The sequence below is a fragment of the Oryctolagus cuniculus genome, chromosome 21 (genome assembly GCF_051225735.1).
Source record: "Oryctolagus cuniculus isolate XC-2025 breed Fujian yellow rabbit chromosome 21, ASM5122573v1, whole genome shotgun sequence".
Classification (NCBI taxonomy): domain Eukaryota; kingdom Metazoa; phylum Chordata; class Mammalia; order Lagomorpha; family Leporidae; genus Oryctolagus; species Oryctolagus cuniculus.
The window spans coordinates 24,613,497-24,621,843 of record NC_142887.1 but is presented as its reverse complement, the minus strand read 5'-3'; the positions used below and the strand labels follow the sequence as shown (position 1 = coordinate 24,621,843).

Here is an 8,347-nt window from a genome sequence, read left to right as displayed (position 1 = left end):
ATCTCCCAGCTCTGGGAAGACGAGTGACTGGCTTGGAATTAGAGCCCTGCAGGACCTCGGGCTGTCAATTCCGTCACACCCACCCCACGGTGTCCCCCAGAGAAGGACGGAACAACAGGACACCTTAAAAAGCACTTGGGGAGGGAGGGTTTGCTGCAGAGGTGAGGACCCTGCTCGGGACACACACACACACACACACACGCACACGCACACACGCACACATCCTGCAGTCTCTGGGCTGGAGTCCCATCTCTGCACCTGATTCCAGCTTCCTGCTAATGCACACCTGGGCGGCAGCAGGTGACAGCTGCAGGAGCTGAGTCCCAGCCACCCATGTGGGGAACTGGATTGAGCTCCCAGTCCCAGGCATTTGGAGAGTGAACCAGTGGACTGAAAGATCTCTCTCTCTCTCTCTCTCTCTCTCTCTCTCTCTCACACACACACACACACAGCTTTTAAAAATAAATAATTAAAACACCTGGATCAGATTAGGTGCACCCAGAAAATGAACATTTTCCTCGCGCTCTCTCCCCTTGGTGGGTCCCGGTCTCCTACCTAGGAGAAGTGGATTTCAGCACTGAGGAATTCGTGCCCCCAGTCAACCCGCGTGCTGTCGGACGCTGTCCCTGCCACCACCTCCTGGCCTCGGAATAAAAGGCTGTCGTGCCGCGTGAGCCTGTGCAAGCGCCATCACTCCCTCGAGACTCTACTTCCTCGGAGCTACAAGGAAGATACGGTGACTCACCACGTGGGACTGTTGTGGGACCAACTCAGCCAACGCACGGGAGGTGTGAAAGCCGGCTCTGGAATACAGTAAGCGCTCAATAATTGCTGCTTATTGGATTGCTGGTGTCGGTTTTGCTAACATCAACCGGTGGTCTTGTCGCCACTGCCGTGTGCTCCCCTCCCACCCCGTCTTGACCTTGACCACTGACTGCCAATGTCTACGGCGAAGAAGGCTCGGCAAAGCTGGGTGGCTGATCTGAAAGCTGCAGCTGGGACTGGAACAGGAGCATGCCCTACCCCAGGCTGAGGGCATTGAAGAAGCAGGGTACCCTGTGGCCTCGGGCTAGCGCCCCCTACGGGCGCCGGCGGCCGCCGCCTCTGCGCTCAGAGAGGCAGTCAGCCTGCGCGCCTTTTTGGCTCTGGGAGACCATCCTGAAGATGTTCCCAAGTTTGCCTCTCAACCCATCTCCCGTGGCAAGCGCGCTCTCCGTTCCCGTGAATGAAACGCACTAAATGGTACGGTGTCTGCTCTAATTATAGGCTCCCAGCCCATGCCAAGAGGAAGCTGCTTAATGTACACTTGAGTCGATTTCAAATCAGATTTTGTGAGTCCCCAGCAGGAGGGAAGCAGGCCAAGCTCTCCCCCGGAAGCCAGTGCACGGGGAATGCTGGCAGCGCGGGAGGGAGTCTTCCCGGCTCCTCTCCCGCGGCAGCGGGCAGGCAGGCAGGCGGGCGGGCCGGCGGGGGCTTCTGCCTCCCCGGGTTACGGAGCCCACTCCTCTACTTCTTAGCTTCTGTCACTGGCCTTTTGCAGGGCTGGGAGGCTGGGGGGAAAAAGAGAGGGACACCATCAGAGGTGCTGGGAGGGAGAAGGGGACAGCGCTTTGGGACTGGATGGAGTTGCGTTCCAAGCCCGGCTCGGCTTCGTTTGGACGTTGGCAGCGTCGCTCCTCAAGTGGGCGTAGCTGCCCGCCTTTGTTCAGAGCCTCTCCCCTGCCGCATTGTACCACAGTGAACAGGGAGCAGCCCTGCGCTGCTCGGAACTCCTGATGCAGCCAGGGGCGAGACAGGGGCCCTTGAGCCAGAGCTGGTGAATCAGGGAAGCCTTCCCAGAGGAGACAATCTCACCTCAAGGGTGACCCCAGTGAGACCACAAAGGGGCAGGAAAAGGGAGGAACTTGGAAGAACCCATCTGAAGGCCCAGAAAAGAAAGGACACAAAACATCCCAGGAGCGTCTCTTAGAATGGCTGAAAATCGGGGTCAGGGAGGCCAACATACAGAAATTTGTAAAAAAAAAAAAAAAAGAAAGAAAGAAAGAAAGAAAGAAAGAAAGAAAGAAAGAAAGAAAGAAAGAAAGAAAGAAAGAAAGAAAGAAAGAAAGAAAGAAAGAAAGAAAGAAAGGAAGGAAAGAAAGGAAGGAAAGAAAGGAAGGAAAGAAAGGAAGGAAAGAAAGGAAAGAAAGGAAAGAAAGGAAAGAAAGGAAAGAAAGGAAGGAAGGAAGGAAGAAAGAAAGAAAGAAAGAAAGAAAGAAAGAAAGAAAGAAAGAAAGAAAGAAAGAAAGAAAGAAAGAAAGAAAGAAAGAAATTCAGTATAGCCCATGAAAATATCAGAAGCAAGGGGTATTTTGGAGGGTGGGGGTTATTGAGGAAAACTTCTTGGGTGAGAGTCCAAGGATGCTGCCACGCCAGCCTTAGTGAAAAGTTCTGTGCCTGTGGCTGCCCTAGTGAGAGTCTGGGGCGGGACAAATAAAACAAGAGCAGTAGTCAGCTCCGGGGCTGGGGGCGGGACTCTGCAGGGCTCGTTGGCTTACAGCACCAGCATATGTTGCATGCACAGCCCGAAGTCAGAAGACAGGTCTTTCTTTAAGCAGCGGCGCTATTGTCAGGACACACGCCACGGTACAGCCGGCCTCCGTGTCTGCGTGTTCTATCAATGTGGGTTCCACTAAACCTCAGGCTGACAATGTCTGGAGAAAGAACTGCACCTGTGCTGGACACAGACTGACTCTTGTTCCTTGTCGTGATTCCCTAAAGAGCCCGGTACAGCGACTGTTTACATACCATTTGCGTGGAATGAAGCATCACAAGTCATCGAGAGAAGATTCAAAGGGTGCAGGAGGGCGTGCATGGGTTCTAGGCAAATCCACAGCCTTTTGGTGCAAGGAACTTGAACTTTGCCAGGCTGTGGTGTCTGGGGGGTCCCTGGGACCATTGTCTGTGGATACCGAGGTGCAACTGGTATGCATCCATGGATCCGTGGATCAGCTCAGCCTTGTGGAAGGGGTTAAGCCCCATGATGGTGCAGGCTGCCTGTCGAGCAGTGCTGTGTAGGCGTCCCTCCACAGGAACCCGAGTGTGAACTGTGCCAGAGACCCACTTCTGCTCCCCTTTCACTGCTCACTCCACACGGATCTGTGGGGCACCTGCGGCGTGCCAGGGGTACAGAGCTCCACCAGCCCCGCCCCCACCTGCACCAACCTCAGGGTGGTGGGAGACAGACAAGAGCATAGCGGATTCTCATCGAGCAGCTCGAGGAGGAAGAGCTGTCTACAGAGGGCTTCCAGCAAAACCACACACATACTCAAACTCGCTCACCCCTACCTCACGCCGCCCACATTCACACGCCGAGCTCACCTGTCCCCACCTATTCACCTACACATTCACATGTACTCCCAAGCACACGCACCTGTTTGAAGCATGGGTAGGGTCTTCGGCGCCATGGCGCTTGTCCTTTCCATGTCCATGATGTCTGCACCCCAACCCTGACCCCAGATAACTCTTGCCACACTCGGCTCATGGGTCTCCCTTCCCCTGGCTGCCCTTCCAAGGTCTCATAGAAACCAAGCCTTCTTGGTAGCCCCCCGCCAAGGGTGTGTGGGGCTCCTCACCACCCAGGAGGTCAAGGTCGAAGTCACATCCAAGGGGGAAAACAGCCATGGGTCTCAGCCGAGTGCACAGGGCCACTCATTCCGGCGTCTCGGGCACTCTGTGAGGTGCTGAGTGGACAGCAGCAGTGTTGCCAGTTGGGGCAGCCACTCAGCCAGTGCCCAAAGCCACCACTTTGTCCGACTCTGACAATCTCTTCATCTGTTCTCGGCCCTGCAGTCGAAGAATCAGCTATCAGGACTTCCGGAACTTTCCCCACTGAGAAACCACCCTGTAAATGTGGCAGGGCCACACGGTAGGCGTTTTGCTTTCATGAGACCCAACTTACATGCCTCATAGGATTGAGGTGGGCATCGCAGCATAGGGGCCAAACCACAGCTTGCATCCCACACCCGAGTGGTGATTCCAGTCCTGGCTCCTCTGCTTCCAGTCTGACTGCCTGCAGCTGCACCTTGGAGGCAGCAGGCAATGGCTCCGATGCTGAAGTGACCGCCACCCTCCCAGGGGACCCAGATGGAGTTCCGGATGTGAGCCTCATCCTGGCGCAGCCCCGCTGTTGTGGGGCATGACCCAGCAATGGCAAGATCTCCCCCTGTTTCTGTCACTCTGTCTTTTTAAAAAGAACACCTCTAGGATCTACCAGGTGGGCCAGCTCTCCCCGTCCTGCTCACATATCTTGAGGAATGAAATCACTGTGGCATAGAAAGATCCCTGCACTCTCGCGCTCAGAGCAGCACTGTTGACAAACGCCAAGGCACGGAGTCAGCCAGGATGCCCCTGCGGGGATGAAGGCGCACATACGCACGGAACACAACTCAGCCATGAAAAGGAGGGCAACGCCGATCGAACGGAGCTGGAGATCCTGAGTCAAGTGAAATAAGGCGGAAACACAGATACTAGGGGTCCTCGCTCACTGGGGAAGCCTCAGAAGTGTGGCTCTGAAGTTGGAGTGGGGTTTCACACTGGCTGCAAGGGATGGAGCCGAGGGCCAGTGGGAGGTCGGGTCTCAGGTCCCCAACTCAGCTGGATGAAGGGACAAGCACTAAGGTGGCCTGGTGTGCGGGGGTGACTGCAGCTCATGCCCCGGGTGAGGAGCCAGGGGGGTGGGGAGGGCTTCTGGCACTGCACTTAACCATGCCTGGGGCCTGGGTTCAAGTCCTGGCGCTACTCTCGATCCCAGCTCTCTGCTAATGCTCACCCTGGGAGGCAGCAATGACAGCTCAAGTACTTGGGTCCCTGCCATCCACGTGGGAGACCTGAACTGAGTGTCTGACTCCTGGCTTTGGTCTGACCCAGCCCTGGCTACTGCAAGCATTTGGGGGTAAATCAGCAGATGGGAGATTCTCTCTCTCTCTCTCTCTCTCTCTCTCTTACCCCCTCTGCATTGCTCCTCCCCTTTTAAATACATTTTAAAATAAGTACAAATTCTAACAGAAAAACTGGCAGGGAGGGGCTGATGAGCGCACGTTCACCAAAACATTTAAATTAAAAAAAAAAAAAAAACAGAAAGTAAAAACCTCCCAGGTACCCCAGGCCCCTGTCTGGGAGAGCCAGTGGGTGAGAAAGGCCTCGGTGGAACTCTCCGTGGTGGGTGTGGCTTTGTCATCGCTGGATCGAGCACTTGTTACAGCAACACAGCAGGACAAGCACTGCACCTGCAAAGTAACCTGACAAGGTCCTACTGTTGTCTCCATTTCCCAGCTGTGAAAACTGAGGTCTAGGGAGATGAACCTGAAGACATTCCTGGTAAGGATAATGCCAAGAACTGTTGGTGTCTCTTGGCACAAATCCAGTTCAAAAAGAAAAAAAAGAAAGAAAGACACCTTGAGCCAACAATAGGAGTTTGTAGGTTCATGTGGCAGACATGTCTAAGGCAATGGCATCAGGCATGGCTGGATCCAGCAACTCAGAACTCTGTCTTCTCCATCTCTTGGTGTGCTTGCTTGTGTGGTAGTTTTACCCTCGGGAAGGCTCTCTCCTCCTGGAGGTCAGATTGCCAACAGCAGCTCTGAGTGTCCACCTACCCAACTTGGCGACCACAGCAAAACCCAAACCTCACAGGACCAACTTCGGACTGACGGGGACATCCCATCTACTCTGCACGGAGAGAATAGAACGCGATGACTCTCCTGGCCAAGGGCCTATGCCCATGCTGGAGGCTGGGGAGAGATGTGGGATGCAGGAGGTGCCCACAAAGAACGAGAGTCACCGACCTCACACACGGCCGCCAGCGGCAAGGGACTTGAGCCCGCGGTGCCTTACGGCCGAGTGCTAACCGGTTTGCTCAATCCCTCTGTTTTCATTGCCTCTTTCTAATTCCCTGGCCGTGGGCTGACCCCTGTCGGAGCCCTTGGCGGCAGCCCGCGGTCCCGGGCGCTGGTACTTAACAGTCATGCCTAGTGGGTGATGGATGGCGGCTGCCATAGATGCTCTTCAAAGGGGACAGGCAGCTGCTGGCTTGGAAACGACTCCTTGGAGGAGGGGACGAAATCCAAAAGCAAACAGGCACAGCGGGGCCACCTCTGCCTCTGCAGATCCTCCCACCACCCCCGCCACCGCCTCGGTCCCCCACCTCTGTGTCCAAACAGCACAGGGCTGCGAGCAAAGCAGCCCATCGTGGGCATGCCCCGGGAGGCAGGCTCTCAGCAGAAACGCGATCCAGCGCCTGTCTTTTCCCATTCTGCCATCAATGGAAGACACCCCCGATGGCTACTCACGCCGCCTTCCCCCAAAGAAGAGCAAGCCCAGAGAGGGTATGCCCGGCCCAAAGTCTGCATAGCCAGGGGGCGGCAACAGAGCAGCACTCCCGGCAGGAACGAGGAGGAAGAAGCCTGGTGGTGAGTGAGCGCCTGCCATGCGCCAGGCCCATGCTGAGCGCTGTAGCCACTTCGCTGAACCACAGGGCGCTGCTCGAGGAGTAAAGGGAGGAGACTGGGAGCAGCCCAAGCCCACACTGTGGCCACCCTTGCAGCGCGTCCTCTCAGACGGGCCACTTCCCTTTGAACGAGCCTCGGTTTCCCCATTTCTTTTCTTACTTTTATTTATTTGATAAACAGACACATAGGCAGTTTCACTCCCCAGATGCCCATAACAGAACTGGACTGGCCAGTCCAGACTGAGGAGCCAGGAAATCAATCTAAAGGGGCAGGGGCCACATGGTGGGGCGCCACCTGCTGCCTCCCCAGGTCTGCCTTAGCAGGAAGCTGGAGGCTGGAGGCTGGAGCCGGAGCCTTGATTGAGACTTGAACCCAGGCCCTGGAATACGGGAAGAGGGCGTCACAACCTGGCATCAGAACTCCTAAACCAAATGCCTGCCTCCATTTCCCCATTTCAGAAACGGAACTGATGGCCTCAAAGGGGCGTGAGCCAAGGTCTCAACATTCAGGATTGTGTGATGAAGGCAGTTTGGGGGTGGGGGGTGTCAGCCCTGAGAACCAGAAGGGGAGCCACAGGCTGCCTATAGGAGTAGCCGTGGCATTGAATGCGAGCGGCCATGACTAGGAGAATGGGGGTCCCAACTCTCAGACAGAGCCACTTCCAATGCAACCCCTGCTGGCCACTCTGCCCCGCCCCTGCAGCCTGGACTCTTGCACACTGCACCCAGCCACTCTGCAACCCCGGAGCTTCTAGAACAATCGTGAGCTCTCTCCCCTCTAAGCTCTCACCAGCGCCCCCTCACGCCTCTGCTAGGGCATCTCCCATCTCCCCTGCTCCTCCCCCAGGCTAGCTCAGCAGCTCCGCTCTCCATCCTCTAGCTCAGCCTTTTCTCTCATCTCCCTCCACCCCGCCCCCTGCAGGCCGTGACCTCCAGGAGCACCGCACTGAGCTGCTTCAGGGTAGCATGCCCCGGGCCGGCACCTGGCAGAGAAAGAGAGGGAACCCCAGCTAAATGTGGGCGGTAAGAGGACCCCCCCGGGGGGCTCTGGGAAGATCTTCCCCCAGAACATGCTCGCAGCACCGAACCCCAGGGCTTCATGGCTCCCATTTCCCAGGACTGCATCCTCAGCCATAAGAGTTGTAAAATCAATCACCGTTTCGACGTTTCTCGCTGGGGCACACTGGCCCAGGGGCTTGTCTTCTCACTCCAGAGCGACCGCGACAGCCTCCCTGGCCCCTGGAGTCGCCCATGTCCTCCTCCTCCATGGCACAGCAGCCTAGGGGAGCCTCTGAAGCAGCAGGTCTCACCACAGCCCGGCACGTGCTCCCCAGCTCGGGCCAAGCCCAGGCCCTCCGCTATCAGGCCGCCGCAGGGGCATGCGAGGAGGAAGGAAAGCACCAGGAGGCTCTGTGGCCAGAACGACTTGGTCACACCATCCACATGTTGACGCGCAAGCGCAGCCTCTGGAGCCATGAGTTTTATCTGCTCGATGAGGAGCCTGAGTCCCGAGCTAGAGCCAATCATGGACCTGGTGGGATTCGTGGAAGGCCCAGGGAGGAAGCAGGTGGGATCCATGGGAGGCCAGGGGAGGGAGCAGGTGGGATCGTGTGGAGGAAGCAGGTGGGATCTGTGGGAGGCTCAGGGAGCAAGCAGATGGGATCCGTGGGAGGCCTGGGAGGAAGCAGGTGGGATCCGTGGGGGGCCTGGGAGGAAGCAGGTGGGATCCGTGGGAGGCCCGGGGAGGAAGCAAGACCAGGCAGAGCTAAAAGCCAAGTGGAGACACATGCACTGCCCAGGGTCAGTCAGAACCACGGGGAGCCCTGGTGGTCCACCTTGGGCAGAATATGGCCAGGTTCT

At 56.8% G+C, this 8,347-nt stretch overlaps 1 long non-coding RNA gene across 2 annotated transcripts; it reads right to left on the bottom strand.

Moving 5' to 3' along the window:
* Positions 1 to 284: 284 nt before the first annotated feature.
* On the bottom strand, positions 285 to 7,784 carry LOC149119861 (uncharacterized). 2 transcript variants are annotated; one of them, XR_016227006.1, is made up of 3 exons: positions 7,644 to 7,784; positions 3,615 to 3,825; positions 285 to 1,550 (listed from the first exon to the last, which is right to left on the bottom strand). It is a non-coding gene; the product is annotated as an uncharacterized LOC149119861 (long non-coding RNA). The 2 variants fall into 2 exon arrangements; XR_016227005.1 differs by lacking the exons at positions 285 to 1,550; positions 3,615 to 3,825 and adding exons at positions 6,646 to 6,867; positions 7,418 to 7,470 and having other exon boundaries at positions 7,644 to 7,781.
* Positions 7,785 to 8,347: the final 563 nt, after the last annotated feature.